This window comes from Rhipicephalus sanguineus, chromosome 5, assembly GCF_013339695.2.
Source record: "Rhipicephalus sanguineus isolate Rsan-2018 chromosome 5, BIME_Rsan_1.4, whole genome shotgun sequence".
NCBI lineage: Eukaryota > Metazoa > Arthropoda > Arachnida > Ixodida > Ixodidae > Rhipicephalus > Rhipicephalus sanguineus.
In genome coordinates, this window is record NC_051180.1 from 199,274,870 (window position 1) to 199,293,185 (window position 18,316).

Here is an 18,316-nt window from a genome sequence, read left to right on the forward strand (position 1 = left end):
TTGCAATCACCGCCTAAAACAACTGAAAAGGCACACAGTGGCCGAAAAGAAAGTACCTAGACACGAAACTTATCTGCGCATGCCCAGGCAAGATGTGATACCTATCAGTCCGCACACGTGGTGGTACACATGAGAGATAACCGTTAAGGCATTTAATTTCTTTATGCGCGTTAACTGACGGCTGGCTCACGCGTGCACTACCATTATTATTTACACGCCATGCCTGAACTATCAGACGTGTTGCTTCATTCCTGTGCCTGTAGAAAACTGCGCATTCATCGAATTTTGTCGTGCATTTACACTCTCAACAATGTCAAGATAGATGCATGCATCATTAACTTGCATAAAGCAGAAATAAAAATCCTGAACAGTTATCGATAGGTATCACCTCTTGCCTGGGCCTGCGCAGGCAAGTTTTTATGTTTACTTTCTTTTCCGCCGCTATGTGTCCTTTCAGTTGTTAGTCGGCGTTTGTGGTGTCTTGATATCTCTCTCGTGCCCGTGTTTGCACGCCCTGTCTTTTAACATGAATGCGAACTAGCTCAGCTCTCTCTTATTGTAGTGCTCATGCCGATTTGTCTCTTCCTGAATGAATTTCATCCAATTCATTATAAGTAACATAAAAGCATCAAATATGGAAGCATTCCTAATCTGTATTTCACGCCTGTCATGTCATGACAATTATAAAGCGCCTTGTTATCCATAATAAAAAACACAAGGGCCTTTTAGGAAGCGTAACATGAGTAATGCATATTTCAAACCAGGACCGTACGCAGGAATTTTTTTCGAAGGGTGTTCGTGTGTAGAACGGCTAGCTGCGGCAACTGATGGTCGCTGTGAAGGCATGGAACTATTTTAGTGTCACACGAAAAGTTAAAGCACGAAAAAATTTTGGGGGGTGTCAGAACCCCCCCAACTTCTCCTTAGTTACGGCCCTGTTTCAAACCCCCGTTCATATATATGTCTAATAAATACACTAGTGCCAAATAATGCCAAATGTCCTATAATTTATTCAATTAAGAGCTTACTTGACCTGTTAACCATCCTTGTCCATTTCATTCAAAATTTGTCACGCTTTTTCCCAGAAAAAGTACTATAGCGTCCATATAACTTGTAACCTACTTTGAAAACACACACCTATTTTGTAACAAGAGTCGGTATTTTAGAATAACAGAGAGCTGAGCTAGTTGATACGTTTTCATTCTAAAAAGACAGGGCGTGCAAACACGGACACAAGAAAGGAGTCAGGACACCACAAAGCACAAACGGCATTTGTGGTGTCCTGACTTCTTTCTTGTGTCTGTGTTTGCACGCCCTGTCTTTTTAGAATGAAGAGTCGGTAATAGTTCATTGAAGCACTTTCACAGATACTTTTGCTTGCATCAAGAACCTGCTATATATTATACTTTTGCTAATAAAACAGCAAATCGTTAACGAAGTATTGAGCCTTAGCAAACAATGTATTGTACTAGCAATCTACTTACTGATGTGATAAGCAAGCCTGATAAAAAACTAGACACAATATACAATTGAATGGAAAGTCGCAGTCAGTGTAAAATGATAATATACAGAAAAATAGCAGCATGGTTTACAAGTTGAAGAGGTTCCAGCTGGCATTTGGTTTCTCGTTAAGAAATATATGTGCTGTTGGGCAGGTAATGATGTATACATCAGAATAAACAGTGCACTGTTCTGTTAGACAAGCGGAAAGGGAAAACAAACACTTTTTAAGGATGAGATGGGATTTTGCTTGCTATTTTAATGTCATTAGTGAACCTTGAACATCACATTAATAAAGAAGAGTCTGTGCTCCAATTTCACGACATATGTCGTTATTTCTGTACTTCATATTCAAGTGGTATGTGCATCCATTTACTGGAGTAATTACTGGAGGGCAGGGGGTGGGGGGTAGTTCTAGGGGTGCTGTATATTTTGTCTTTGCATATTTCTTACAGTAAACATGTTCCTACTATAATGTACCACGTTGAGAGTTTGCAAAATATAGGTATATATTCTCCAAGTACATCATTTCTTGAATCGACTTCTGCTTTCTTCTGTTCGTGCTCTTTTTTTTTCTGATCATGTCGTTAAGTTTGTTAACCGTCCTTCATTTCAATGTATGTCCTGTTTTGGTTTCGATATTTGGGCCCTGATGGGCAATCAATTGGCATTACTACTTGGTTCTGCATGTCCAATTCACTGTGATGGATGCATTGCATGCTGACATGTACATAACATGTCCCATTACATGTTGAAGTAGTAGTTCAATGCAGCAGAGCACCCATTAAAATTACATTAGTTCACATAAAAGAGTATGCTTTGCTCCCTGCCTTTTTCAAAATGAGGTACTACACTTACCAGAAGCTTGGAAGTTTATCATTTAGAAAACGCAATTCCCGAAGCATGTTTCTTTTTTTTTACATTTGCGTGCGCTAAATTTTAATTTTAACGGCATCGAGCTGTGTTGTGAAGAATGAACAAATATCCACAAAGTGCCTCCTGTCTTTTCTTTCTCTTTTTTTTTCATCGTAGCTGAATAAGAATGCACTCATACGCCAGCAAAATTAAGTTATAGGGTTTCTTGCGTCGTGTCAGTTGTTATTGTTATTATTATTAGGTTTTAATACATAGAGAACACGAAGGCACAGAGGAAACAGAGAGGGTACAGGCTGACAACTGCCACCTAAAGGAGCACAATGCCTGCCTGCTCCTTGAACGGGCAGGGGGAACAGAGGAAATGAAGATAGGGGGGAAAGAAAGCGGAGAAAAAAACAAATAACACAGACGTAAACACAAATTAGCACGTGCTCGCTGCATAACGAATGCGGGACACTAAAAATTGTGCTTAGTGTCTCACATGACCCACATGACGGACTGTCTACACGTTCTTGACGGAATAATATCCCACGCACTCATACAGAGCCAACTTATATAAGAGGGCTCTGTCACGACGAGGCAATTCACGACCACGAATACGGGGAGGGAACAATCCGCTTGCTACACGCTGGTCAGGGTGCTGCTTCAGATGATGTCAGCGGATGAACAGGCGAGCGTTGTCAAACAGGCATGAAATTTCTCGGCAGTCACATTCGTTGTGGGCACAACTTGAAGCTAGGTGATCGGCGTCTTTATTGTCATCAATACCCACATGCGTAGGCATCCAGTAGGTCCAGTAGCACATGAGGGACAACCCCACGAGAAATAGCACACGATCGCGTTATAAAGCACGCCAAAGGGGGCGACGCCGTGTACACGCTCCCGAATTAATGTTGATTACCACTTCATCCATCGTAAAACGATCGCTTGTCAGCAAAAGGCTCAAACATTTCAGCGTCATCTCTACGGCGGGCACGGCTTCAGCGCAAAACAAAACGCGAACGTGGGCGCCGCCATGTTGATTGAAAACAAACAAAAACAAACAAAACAATACCGGAAGCGCACGTAGGTCACGTGACCATCTCCAGCCAATAGCGGCGCAGTATGGGCCCCAGCCATCCTAGGGGATATGTTTCGGATACACGCAGCCGCTCGCCTCCACCCCTCTTTCTCCTTTTCCGCACGCCGTTTTCTTTCTCTTTTTTTTTTTGCGCGCTTGCTTTTCCTCCTCTCCCATGCCGCGCGACGTTTTTTATTTTGTACGCTTGCTTTTTCTCCGCTCCTATGCCCCGCGCCGGGATTTTTTTTTTTTTTTTGTTCGCGTGCGCTCGCGCCTGCTGTGCTTGGCCGCGCATTCGCGTTTGCCCGCAGCAAGCATGTGCTAGAGCATAAAGGATGAATCCACCTACAACATTTGTTACCTCTTTTTATTGTTCTGTTTCCGAAACTCAAGATTTGCATGCAATGGGGCACGATACAAGTTCAGGAGAAGAACAGAAGGGAAGAATTCACAGTGTGTGCATGACTAAACACAAAAGTTCATTGTAAAATTTAGAAATTAAAAAATCGGACACATTGAAAAGTGTAGGCCCTTTGACGTACACACATATACGAAACACGATTTTCATTTGGTGCAATACCGAGCAAAGTGCAGAGGAGCCTCTGATGAGAGGTAATCATGTAGTTTAAAGAAATGTCAGTGCATGACAAAAACATAACGAAGCGCGAAATATGTAAATATGAAATAATATTGCAATGATTTACTTATTAACCGTTGAAATGATACGAAACACATAACAACCACTTACATATTTGCTCAGATTTTGCACAAATATACATGAAATGCTGGACACCTTCACCAGATAAACAAAATGAAAAAGATAAGATTTAGCACAGTAAGTAGTACATTGCGCTAAAAAGAGCAAGACACAATATATGGTACTTGAACACTACTTTAAAGTTAGCTGGTGGCAACGGGATGCAGGCCATGGTCAGTTTATGCAGCGGCACATGACATTCGAAGAAAAGCGTATTACTCAACGACCAGGTGAAATAAGCCTATACGCAGCTTTTCTTTCACCGCGAATACAATGCCTAGCTGAATATAACGCCACTGAAGGGAGGACGTCATATTGGGTACACTGAGCACTTCATTGTGATAAACACAAACAGTAAAATTCTGCATATAGGACATGTCTCATGCCTACACATGAATCCTTAGAGCGGTTTTTCCATAGGTAATAACAGAGACAATATATAAACACACAAACTAGTCTTCAGCCGTAAGTACATAGCATATTCACGCACCGAGAAGAAGCACTGGGGGCAGGGTAGAAAGCTGGTCCACTGGAGTTGCGGATCGAGACTTCGCAGAGCGCTGATTCTACAGCCCCCTCCTTGGGCAAACGCATCAGTTCTTGCCTTCTCGAATACTCCAAAAAGGTTTCCGTCCTGAAATAAAGCAATTGAAAACTATTAATTCCAACGATACAAATTACGCAGTCGCATGAGGCAAACGTAGTTTCGTCATCTCGGCTCAGTGCAAGCTGCGATACATTAGGCAGTTTTAGAATAGCGTACGCTATGTTAGCGTTTGCGGCTCGCTATTTCCGTCACTACGGGAGCCCGCAAGCGGTTAGCGTACGACGCATGCACAGTTGCGCGAAAAGCCAACGCAAAGCTTTTCGTACGCTATTCTAAAATTGCGTATTGAGTCTCAGAAACGCGTATTTAAACGATGGCAAGTGATAAACAGGCAAAAAAATGCAAAACGCACTTCCATCACGCAGTTCTGTCATAGACGCAAAAGTTAAACTATGAGTCTCAAGTGCTTTAATTTCATTCCTTCTAGGAACAGCGACATTAACAGCAACATCGTGCTTTTCACGATTCAGCCGTAATTAAAAAGCAATAACTGTGTTGTCCAACTGCAATTCGTAAATGTGTGGCTGCGAACGCAAGCCGCATGCTCACCTTTAGTTTTTCGGAACCTCGAAGAATCTTGCGGAACTCGGCCGGTCTTGAAGTATCCGTGCACCGTTGCATGATGTACGAATGGTGCGTGCCGTTAACCACCACGGCGGCAAGAGCGCACAACACGCAAACACCACAAAAACTCCACACGCCGGCCAAAGCTCGCTTGATGTAACGGAACATCACGAAACTTTATGTCAAGGCCAGAGACTAGGACGGGCTCCTGTACGGCGGCGACGGAGCACGGTTGACGTAACGACCACTCCGATAAGTCTCAAGAGCGAACAATGACCCGCCAACCACAACGGGAGACTTGCAGGTGCCCGCCAAGCATAGCCTGCCTGCACGGCCAGCCTGGTGCCCGCTCTCAACACTCGCTTCGTGCTACAACGGAACTTTCGAGGAATTCAAAACTAACGTCGCGGCGCGCGCGCGGCCTCCGCGGCTGGCGCGGGGCGCACAGCTTTGCCGGCACGGCGGCAGGCTGCCATTGGTTGCTTTAATTTTGAATCTCCATGAACACTAGCGCCAATTTCGCCTTCAGTTAGTGCCCCTTTCAAAAGGCCGCCGAACAAGCAAAAAATTCAAGATGGTGTCGGTGACGTAATCATGACGTAATTCTTTGGGACGCCGGAGCGGCAGTGTTTCCGGGTATTGCCCGACTCAGCCACTCGGCCAAAGTTGAACCACTTGCTTACCGCCCACCCATCTTGAACTGGTACGGCTGTTCATACTTGTGAACGTTTTCGATCAAAAAGTAAATATTACGCATATCTGAGGCGCAACTTCATTAGGTAAGTATTAGGTGGTGTGTTCCTTTAATAGAAAATACATAGATACGCAATTTTAAAGACTCTAGCTTCTTAAGCTGCGCTGAAAATGCGACTGCGCTGAAACTTGTCTTCCTCCGTGCCCTCTGCACAAGCTCATGTTGTGTTTTGGTTTCGGTTCAGTATTGCATTGTGCGAATGACACCGGGTGCCGCTCTGGCATTCCTCTTTTACCCAGGCGACGTGTAAATAAGAGAGTTTGTGGAGAGTAATCGTTGAGTGCGGACGTTTCTTCTCCTTCAGCGCATCGCGCCAAACAGCGTGTGCGGGCTGGCCGGCGTCCCCACCGGTCGCGTTCGTCACCGCCGGTCTTCGCCTGCCGCTGCGCCGGGACTACCAGCCCGCAACAGAGCACTCATGTTTCCCGACGTATTGACAGATGACGTCCATATCTCACGCAGCGCCTCTTCTATCGTCTTTAGACGACATTTGCAGCGAAGCACGCAGATACGCGGCCAATTTTTTCCTTCAGAAGTCATGAACCAACTAGTTCAACAAAACGTATTGCTAAGTATTTGGCAATTGGACGCCTCGCATGCCGTCGACGAAAACGAGGCTTCGCTGTCCATCGGTTGGAGCCAGGCCTCGTTCGCAGAAAGAGCTGCCGCTGCCGCGAGAGCACGGGGGATCGTTGCAGACTCACTGAAATGCAAAACTCCTCGGTTGCGAAAATCAATCTCACCCACGTCTTCAATTCTTTAAACAATCTTTATTACTCGCTTCCACATAACAGGCCACTGAAATGCATCAATGTACGCAATGAGCTCCAAAGTTATGAAGATCGGTCTCCGATCGAAACGTCGACTATAAAGTTAAAATACTTATAACCTTGCGGCAACCGAAGTTACATATATATATATATATATATATATATATATATATATATATATATATATATATATATATATATATATATATATATATATATGCACGTGTACCCAAATTATTGATAGGGCAGCCATCAAATGTGAGAGAGGGAACTGATTGAAGCGTATCAAGGGAAACAAACAAACAATAAATAAATAAATAAATAAATAAATAAATAAATAAATAAATAAATAAATAAATAAATAAATAAATAAATAAATATCGTTACCACGAAAAGAGCTAGGTGAGAAAGATTCATTATCACGAGCCATTTTTTAGGAAATGTACTTAAAGGGTATCATGAGCGCAAGGGCGGATCCAGCTACTCATTTTAGGAGGGGCGGTCGCTTGAAGAAAACTGGAGAGGGGGGGGGGCTGACTTTTGTTTGTAGTAGTTACTATTATTAAAAGAACCCCATCACAGCATAAGTACTGTTAATTTGTGCTTAAAGTGATTCCACACATTTGTCATAATCAGGTTTCTAATCTTAATAAATTGGAAGAGTGACTACAAATTACGGGCTTCAGATATATGGCCATTTTGCTGCGCCTTTGTTAGAAATCGGATGGCGTGGCCGGTGCGAACACGAGTTGGTGTCTTGCCGGGCAGTCATCAGGATAAGTTGACGGAAGGAAGAAAACTATACAAGTATTTACATTATTCAGATCACAGGGAACAGGCACGGTGCTCTCCGGTGCACCAGCACCGGATTAAATGAGCAGATTGAGGTCCACCCTTTTCCCTCTCTCCACGCGGTCACCAGAATTTAACTAATCCTGGAACCTTGGTAGGGTCATAATGATGAGCACACACCTGCACTTCAAAATTCAATGTCCCGTTGACCACGCAGGACTTCAGAGGTTGAGGACCGCCATATCTCACGATCCTTTCTGGGATTAGGAGGCTCGATGGCCTCGCTTTGTCAGCACTTGTACGCCCATTATACGCTTGGACACAAAAATTACATCATCTCCCGCTAAAGGGGACCATGAGGCGATGCGAAGCCGGAGCACTTGCACGATCGCGTTCCATTGTCGTTCGTTGGGCATGCTACCGACCTCGGATCGTTATTAACGGTGTTATCAACGTTGTAGACGAAGGTGAAACGATTAACGAAGGTCTTTATTTAGCAGTGTCTAATACTTGAGGTGTGCAATTTGCTTTGATGAGGATGGTTTTGTGGTCACTGAAGTGAACCGTGAGGGGATGTTGGTGCAGTCGGTGGATCTTGAAATTGGTGAAGACGTGATCAATGCATGTGCCGTGAGTGGTAGTTCGCTGCCCTTCGCTTCGCAGCTTTGTCTTGAGTGGACGCAATTGGGCTGATGCTGACGCGTGCTTGCGTCAGTCCACTCACTGACGGGACTGTTGCTTCCATCACGCTTCATCGAAAGCACCGATGGAGTCAAGCACGGTCAACCAGAGCAAGCGCTGCACCAGCGCCTCCTCTATTTTTCTGTGCCTGGGCGAAGGAGCGGAGCGCAATGGGAACCGTCCGACGGCGTTAGTGCGGCTTTTCGCCGCAGGGCGCCGCCACCGTAGTAGACCAGCCGTCGCGTCGTCGCTCGCGGAAACTAAAGCCCCTCCATCGCGTCTGCTGCCGCTTTTTTAAGTACCGCCATCTATTGTTTCGACGACGACGCCCACTTCCGGTTACGGAGCTTCCGGAAGGAAGTTCTTGAGCCACTTCCTTCCGCTTTTTCCTTCCATCTTGTTTCTTCGCACGCATGTGCACACGCGAGAAAGCAAATATTTCATTCTCCATTTCGCAAGTGTTGTTGTTTTGAGGTTCGTCGTAAACTGCCTGCCGCCGAGCGAGTTTTCGCTCGGTGTTTCTGCGTCACGAGGGCATGGGCGGCCATGGGTCGGGTGCATCAACCGGAAAAGCAGCAGAAACATCATGGCGGCACTTCGGCTTCCGCTAGGCGGGGAGCCGGTGTAAAGGGAGAGGGGGAGGACGAGTTGGCGCTACTTAACCTAGCCGGCGGAAAACGCATGGAGGGGCTTTAGCGGAAACGAATGCCGTGGCTGCATTTGAAGCTGCTGTATGGTTCAGTTTACGGCTGTATTCGCGTTGTTTAGAGTATAATGAAAACTTGTAAACTGGAATCATGACGCACTTGTCGTTCTGGGCAACCAGCCCATTTCGAAGGCATGTGTCTTTCGCGGCTATTTATTCGAGACGCTCGCGCGTCGTCTGCTAGCCCGATTCCAGGAGAGAGCGTATGCCAGTCATGCGCGGACAATTGTTTTGTCACCGTTACGTTCGCTTGACTGAGAGTCGGTTATTGACTGTCTGAAAGTCGATTTTAGAAAGCAGCATTTGCCAAGAGCTAATAATGAAAGCTTGGGCGCTTAAAGTTTGCCGATGCGTGTTACCATCTACAGGTGTAGCACACTATATGCAAGTCATGACTTCATGCGCTAAATAGCATGAAATGTCACTAAGCTGCTTCCAGCGGCAATGTACATAATGAGTGTCGGTTGTTTCGCCGGTAGCGCATGTAGTGTCCATGGGCTCCGATTCTTCAGCTTCGGGTCCTAATGTCAGCGCTGCATGCACATGGCGGCGATCGCGAGGCAGCGTTGCTACTGGTACTACATGCATTCGTTGACTGTTCGGACGCAACACGGTCACGTTTAGGGATACTTGCGATGCTTGGTTCAGTTGTTACCTTAGGCTGCAAATGTAAAGGGTAGTCTGCAAACCGTGACGCCACTGCATCCTTCGAAAGCCGCCGCTTCTTATATTCTATGAAATCTTTGCGTCGTAAACGGCGGCTGCATATTGTAGTGTAGTTTGAAGATGTATTAGGAGACCAATTATCCCGCCTAATTACTGCAAGCCACCTCTACCGAACACCAGCGGCAGCTGGAATTTCATGGAACGACAGCCGAACAGTGTATTAAGGCGAAAGCCTTAGCTGCCTCATCAAACGCGAAAATTGACCGTCGCTGGCGTCAGCACGAGTGATGCAAATATAATTACGTGATGACGTCATCATATGACGCCACAGATCATAAAATTTTGTGTCATCGTCGTGACGTCACCTAACCTGACGTCGTCATATTACATCTTCGCTTGGTCAAAATGGGCCGATCACGGAGGCAGTGCATGCTTCCGCTGATGTGCAGAAAGCTTGCACTGCCTCCGATCCTTGAGGCTGTAAGAAAACCACGTTAGGCGCAGAAATATCTCGGAGGCAGGCAGGGAATACATTGACTAGAAGAAAAAGAAGAAGATGGCTTTCGCCTTTCAGTCGTCTTAGATGAATGCATAAGGGACCCTGTGAGATTTAAAGGGAAATAAAGACAATCGTGATTTCTTTCAGTTCCATTTGCAGAGTGGAACACAACAGTATGACATACTAAGGCATTGGGGCGGTTGCGATAGACTGAAATAGGAAATAAAACGCGAATACTATCACACTCGAGTGCAAGTATCGAACCGGCAGCACGGCCTGACAGTCTGCCTGCGGACTACTTGCAGCGCAGATGGAAAGACACGCGAACATACGGCATCTGCATTCTTTGCTGTTTCGCATCTATTTTCAAGTGGTTATAGCCTCGATGATTGATCAGAACACGACTTCATCCATGACACAATAAAAGACCATCTAGCATCTTTTTATTGCCACCACGATTAGAGCGCGATGAAAACAGCGCGCCGCTATGTTCGCGTTTCTTTCCAACCCCCTGTATCTGTGAAAGCCTGCAAGAAGCACAAATGCAATTAAACCCAGATGGATACACGAATTCGGGAGCTTCGTGATACGCGCGGCCGTTCAGCGCCAGCTTCCCGTAGTCTACTTGCACAGCGCCACCACGCGGCAGCGGCGAGCAGACGCGGAGCGCACGCTCGACGGCCCGAGGAGAGCGTTCGCCCAGGCACTGAAAAATAGAGGAGGCACTGGCTGCACTGAACGCGCGCTGCGCTCTAGCCGCTTAGAGGAGGAGAGTAGCGCATGCGCCGCGAAAGCAAAAGCGAGAACGCAGGAGAAGCGCAAGCAAGTGCTGGTAGAGAAGTGGAGAGAGTAACGCGCAGCTGTCGGAGAGCGGGAAGGAGGAGAGGCGCGCATGCGTAGTGTGAGTGCGGACTACAACGGCGCGTGCGGATTACCACGCCGTCTTACACACCCTCGAGCAAGAGATGCGTCGCATCTAAAATCATCCGTATGGAGCCGAAGATACGAAAGAGACGACTAGGCAGATGCACGGTGCGCTATTAGTCTTTTAGCAAGTCACGGAAACACGGTACGCAAATAGGGTACGGTATTACGGTAGCGCTCGCACTACTTTACGTGTGAAATATTGACTAAACGTCCGTTTTCAAGCAAGAATAAGGAATATGTTTTGTGCGTAATGATGAATAATAACGTGTACACTGCTTTTTCGCGATATGGGTGCACAGCCTTTTCCGTTTACTTCACTTTCGCCTGTTGCAGCAGACAAAAACAGGATAATCGAGCAACCTTGGAGCTCTTTGCGTACATTGATGCAGTTCAGTGGCCTGTTATGTGGAACCGAGTAATAAAGATTGTTTAAAGAATTGAAGACGTGGGTGAGATTTATTTTCGCAACCGAGCAGTTTTAAGCTTGTGAAATTTCCTCATTTTGGTGCAAATTTGTCTGGAATGTACTTATGTCCAAGTAAATTATTATGTTTACATTGAAAACAAGGGTGCGTTTATCGGGTCGTGCATCGCGCCTTTGTGAATGGACCTACTTTTTTTTGCAAAATGGGAAAGTCTTACAGCAGCGGTTCCCAGGAACCAAAGTCCAGAAAGTGTTCGGATAATGGGGACGATTTCGTAGAAGTCTTACAGTGTGGTGCCTCGGGGTTGCATTCTGAGTTTGTCACAAATGGTCGGAATATTTGAAGAATGTATATCGCCTCTCGCCATAACACGTGATATTCCCTTCTAGGATTTCGGCGGGTTCCTTGATCTTAAGCTCGATTTCAGCCGTGATCATGTTTGCTGGACATATGAACCAGGCTCGTACAAGCAATCCTACTGTTCTCGCCTTCGCACAGTAAAGTTGTTAAAAAGATTATTATTCGGGCCTGCTTCTCCAACGCATAAAAATGCGGAAATGCGTTAGTGCGGCTTCTGTTTTCTTACCAGGAAAGAATTTTTGTTTCTAGCACAGAGGTGATCTGCTTAGATTAGCTGTGTGTGCTTTTTGGGGTGTTTGGTTTTGTTTGTCTTCTGCGCATGCGTCGTACGGTCAGGGGGGAAGAATTTTTTGAAATAAACGCCAGTTGTTAGTGCCACGTCTCTGCGCTCTGTCTGTTTTCTGCCGCTCTGCTGTTTTCCATTTTTCGACGTTTTGTGGCTTCTTTTGTAGTTAACTAAGTATGTACCAACTTGCCCAACAAGCAACTCTCCTGATAGAGTATTGTCCTTGACCTGTGTTTCAAAACACGACATCATCAGCCTGTGTATCTCATTTGTTTAGTTGCTCATTCTTTTCTTGTCATGTCGAGAGTACCCAAGGAAACGTAAACAATTATTTGTGTTTGTCTGCTCAGTGTGGCATTTCAGAAAGAATGTTTTTTAGAAAGTCAGGATATTTATGAACTCGGTCTACTTGCAGCACAGAATGCTTTGTTACATTTTATTATTAAATGTAGCACTTTGATCCGCATTATTTCTTCGAGATAGTGGGCAGCAATTACCAAGAAACAATGTTCACGCATGAAAGTGATGCATTCCAGTTTCTAGCTCATACACGTGGCAAAAGCAAGAAAATACCATGGCATACCAACACACACAAAGCTACATGACTTTATGAAGGCCATAATCATTGCATTTGCTGTAATTATGCAAGTACAGTGTGCACTGGATATTGACACAGGGCACAAAGTTTCATGTTAAAGACGTTTATGTAAAATCAGGCGATGAAGTAATTTTATTTACATTCACATATCGATGACAAAGAAAGGCAGCAGCATCTAGGAACATTGACAGGATGTCCACTGTTTAGGGAAAGAGCATATGTAATTTTTGTTACAAACAGTTACATGTACTGAACATTTTTTACATGCAGACGTCCCAAAAATTAACACTTGAAAATCGCAAGAAATACATGTGTTTTCTTATTCTTATTTCCCTCTTTATGCAGGAATATTCCGGGAAAGCGGAGGGTATACAAAGTTGGAGAGGCTCACTGGAAATGAGGACTTCGTGGTGTACGGGGACCCTGCGTACCCACTTCGCCCACTTCTAATGAAGCGATATGGTGGCTCACATCTGTCGCCTGCTCAGCAGGCGTTCAACTGCGGCATGAGTGCTGTCCGTGAGGCCGTAGAGTGGGGATTCGGTAAAGTCCTTGCAGAATTTGCATTCTTAGACTAAAAAAAACCAGAAGCTTCTGTGGCAGCAAGTGGCTGCAATGTATAAAGTTGCCACCATACTGTCAAACTGTCACACAACTATTTATGGCAGTCAAGTGTCCAGCTATTTCAGCCTCCAACCACCTAAACTGCAAGAATATTTGAAGCCAATGTGTCCATGATTACCTGTCATGTGTTTTTTGCATGCCTTACAGTAAGTGAAATTTACTAAAAAGCAAAACGATTTTTCGTGTACTATAGTTAAGTACGATTTCACCCTCCTGAAAACAACTGTTACAGCAACACGACGCTTCGTAAGCGAGAAAACGCATGAAAAGAAAATGCGGGTGGCGACGCCACCTTGATATTCCTGCACCAAACACTGTGACTGAAGAAATTTCGAAGGTGTCTCCTGGGTCCTTCGTAGCTTCCAATTGGTAAAAATGGAGTACATTGCAATCTGTGGGTGCTATATTCTCAACACAGAAGCTTTTAAAAAATTTCATCGATCCAACGCCACAAAAATACCAAAAATATATTTTGGAATTTCTTACGACATGCGTTGAGGTTCTGGCGCAAAATTTAAAAATGAAACCTCAATTTTGATGTTTTTCGCTTACAATGAACTTATGATAGTGAAACACGTGGCATTTAAGTTCTTAGAGTGCAAGTTGTCAATCTAAACGAAGTCATTGTTCCTCTTTTGTGTCCCTTTAATAACACAGCTCCATGTACTTGTCTGGATATCACGAAAAATCCAGGTAAATCGCCACATATTTAAGGGATTGCAAAGACACGTTACATTCACTCACTCCTGTACGTGTTATTGTTTCCCTGTCCTACCTTAGCGTACTATTGCAAGTGCTGTCGGATCACTTCTTCATGCTCGCGTCTTCAGTTCACATTCGGCAGCAAGTGTCCTCATCGTTGGTCATATGTGCTTTTTGTTCTGATGTGTATTTTTTTATCCATTTGTTGACTGAAACGATAGATTGTGTAGTATTGTAATGTGATGTCCCCACTCCTGCCATGGCTCCCAACAGGCAGCCGGTAGCATCAGACAAAAAAAAAAAATTCGGCAGATCCCACGTACCGTGGGAGTCGATGTTATGCGAAGCGTGCGGCGGGAAAGTGACTATGGCGTAATTCCTTTTCACTGAGTGAAACGTTACAAAATGACTATAAAGATTTCTATAAATTTTATACGCACTCATATATGTTGAAGAGCCGCATATGTGTTATATAACCAGTTGTTTGCAGTGGTAACGCTGCCAACGACAACGTAGGTATTATTAACACCATAAGCGGCAAGCTGATATGCAGTGCTTATACCTGTCCCTTATGATGGAAACGCACGCACGTTTCACCAACCCGTGTACATGTGTGGAAGAGGTTCTTGACACTTCTTGAACGAGGTTATTATCACCGTGATCAGTGAGCACCAGCAGCTGGTCATGGCTAGTTATCAGATCCGGTCGTGATCACGGTGACGAAGAGTCCATGTGTAGTGAAGTACGATGTATAGTACAGCTGTTGGAATTCGTGGATGCCTCGGTCATTTCGTCGACAAATTGTTTGTCGATAGAACCGGCGACTTTTCGGGACCTGAAGTCAGCCTTCACGTTGGTAAGGTATAGTGCTACGTAGACCTAGATAGTGCTACGTAGGCCAGCATCAGTGGATGACACTTGTCGTATTTGCAGACTACCTGGGCGCAGCGGCCTACGTAGCATAGTCTACAAAGCGGCTGCCACTCACTCTCGCATCATCCTTGGTCAGCATGAGGCCATCGCCCAGCCTCGTAAGGAATGAAGAGGGCACTGCGTCGTTCTGGCGGACTAAGTGCAGTTTACGGTGCGGTGATGTGAATACCATACGTAACTTTCGTTAGTGTATCCCTCCGTGGCCGAGCAGTGCTTCAATATAGCTTTCGGAATCATAGGAATTCAAATGTAATGTTTATTAGACTGCTATAAAAGCGGAGCCAACACTGGAACCACAGACGTTAATCTGATATGACGCCTGTATCGTAGGAGTACACATCGTAGGAGTATCACGTAGTGTTTATTGCTTTCTTGTAAAATTAGATAGCCACCACCACAACCACAATTAACGTTGCACCGGTATTACGCCTGCATAGGCTGTTTTTCCAAACCAGTTTACAGACCTCGCGTGGCTCTGTGGTAGAATACCTGACTGCCACGCAAAATGCTTGGGTTCGATTCCTGCTGGGATCGTAATTTTCATTCTTTCCATTCGTCGGGTCGACGCTGTCGATGTCGGGTTTTCTAAACGTTCTCGCCTTTAAGTTACCAATGTCTGTTCTCGTCATTCCAGGTTAGACATAAACTGTCAATCACCTGTGGCGCATACCCGTACACCGCGGCCCGTGGTAAACGGGTATGTGCCACACGTGTCTGTAGGAAAGGGTTTGACGACGTACGCGTCAGGATTTTCATATTATTCATGTCATGACCTGACAGTCATATTTGTCAAATCATCTTACCCTCCCATGCCAATTTTGGTCAACACCAAGTTAAGGGGGCGATCATGAGAGCACCCAGTCGTAGGCGGCTAGATAGATAGATAGATACGTAGATAGAAACGCTCAAAGTGCCAGAGGTTCGCTAAGAAATGCTTCGCATTTAAAAGTTGGCAGGAATCGCTGAAATAACAACACACAGTGTCCCACTGGTACCGCAAGCCATGTCCTAGGTTTAACTTAATTTCTTGATTACTGTAATGCTGCTGTGTAGAATAGCAACATTCCAGGCATTATCATCAAACATTTACCTTTCACTCTACATTTTCATTAGCTAGTGGTGACCCTTTAAAGTAATTTCACTTAGGAGTGGTGAAAGTCATGTATTAGGGCCCCACAGGGCAAATGCCGTGACCTAAAATCTCTTTAGCATTCATTGAAGGGACCCTGGAACCATGTAACTTCGTGTTCTGCCTGCTGAGTGCTCTCATGCTTAAGAATCTCATTTTCTTTCATGACCTGTCGTATGTTAAAAGATTTGACATTGCTATGTTGTTCATTGCATAGGTATAGCCAGTAAGAACTATCATGCAATATCTTGCACAGAGTGACAGGGCAGCTCGCTCAAGTGCTGTCCCTTTCTTGATTACATGGAAAGTGTAATCACTTTACTTTGCCTACATTACACCAAGTTGTGATTGTGTATTGCACGTTTGTATAAGCTAACGCAGTTTTTTGCGACACTTGGATGTGTATCGAATGTAAACATTCGACACATGTCTGTTTGGTTGGGTATGTAAACTGGGTAACAATTTAAACTCCAACCAAAAAGCGCGTGAAGGTGCGTAAACGCGACGTTTCGAAAGCAACTAGGTTCCTTCCTCAGGGAGGACTGGGGCTACGTTGCAGCGGCGTCTTATTCATTATCATTCTATTGTTGCCAATAATGATTGAAAATGTGTATTTTAGGTGCATGACTAGTCGATGTTTCTGCATTGGGGTTGGTGTGCTTGAAACAAAGCTTGCTGTCATGTTGAGAATTTCACTTTCCTGGCCTACAGACATCTCCGCAATAAATTGGTACACTCTGAAACAAGGTAGTGTTTTTACGGAGAAAATGTCATGGACCACGCAATGTGGCACTACGGTGTTACATTGTTTGTGTTATGGTGAAGCTTCAGTAAGTTGTGACTGTGTGAGAAGGCAGTGCAATATATCGTCACTATGTGATGAAGACAGGACTTTTCCACTTCTTTAATGAGGCATGACCTGTAATCCAACTGTGGAGTCTCCGAGAAAAGTTAGTCAACTTACATTTTTACAGTAACTTCTGTCTGAAAGTGTTATCTTCCCTCTAAAGCATCACTCTTCAAAGATAGCCTGACACACTTGTGATAAAGCACTAGTGCCAATTTTACCAAGTGCAATTCATTTAGGAGGAGTTTCATTTCTTAAAACTGCCTTAGGCGAAATAAATTTTCTGCGGGTGGCCTTGCTTATTGTGACTGAGTGCATGAACTGTGGTTGTTTGTTATAACATATGCAATGTGTCGTTTACAGTGTACTTCTTGTTGTTGTTTTATATGCTATTTGCTCCTGTTTTCTCACTTGTGACTGATGTACCCCTGATTAGAACATAGAAATGGTTCACAGTATGTATAAATAATTTTTACCACATTCCATCTGTTGTGATTGCAGCTTACAAAGTTACGATCTGCCACAATGCACAGCACACTACAAGTAAATACGTATCAAGTGTCACATTAAAATCATAATAAGATCTAAGAGACGCTCGTGCCAAGAAAAGTATAGGGGATGTTTATAGAAGTGATTGTAGTGTAAGTGCTAAAAAATGGGCAAAAAGATAACTTTTCCATGGGCAGGGAACGAACCTGTGACCTTCGAATAACGCATTCGATGCTCCAACAACTGAGCTACCATGGCGCCTATCCCAGTGTCCACATTTTGGGGTATATATGAGCATTTAAGGGTGGGAATGTCAGTCAGTGCTGCCAGTAGCGATGACGGCAAGTGTGGAACTCTTTTTCTGCCTGTTTAGTGTCACGCACTACGTCATGGCAAACGTTTCTTTTTGCGCACTTTTCTTTCTTCACATTTACAGTACAATTACTTCTAATAACATCCCCTACACTTTTCTTGGCATGATTGCTTGTTAGATCTCATTATGAATTTCATTTGACACACGATGCATATTTACTCAACTTGCACTATGCTATGTATTGTTACATATCATAAGGTGTCGAACAACAAAAAAAAAACGAGCCCTTGATAAACACTTCTTTTCTGAACTCGCATGAACAGTTGTTTATATGATGCCAAAATAGTACACTGAAATGATGGTATTCAATATGGAAGCCAAGACTTCCTCTGCATACATGGCAGGGCTGGGCAGAGATACCAGAAAAAGTATTCCGGAATACAGATATCGA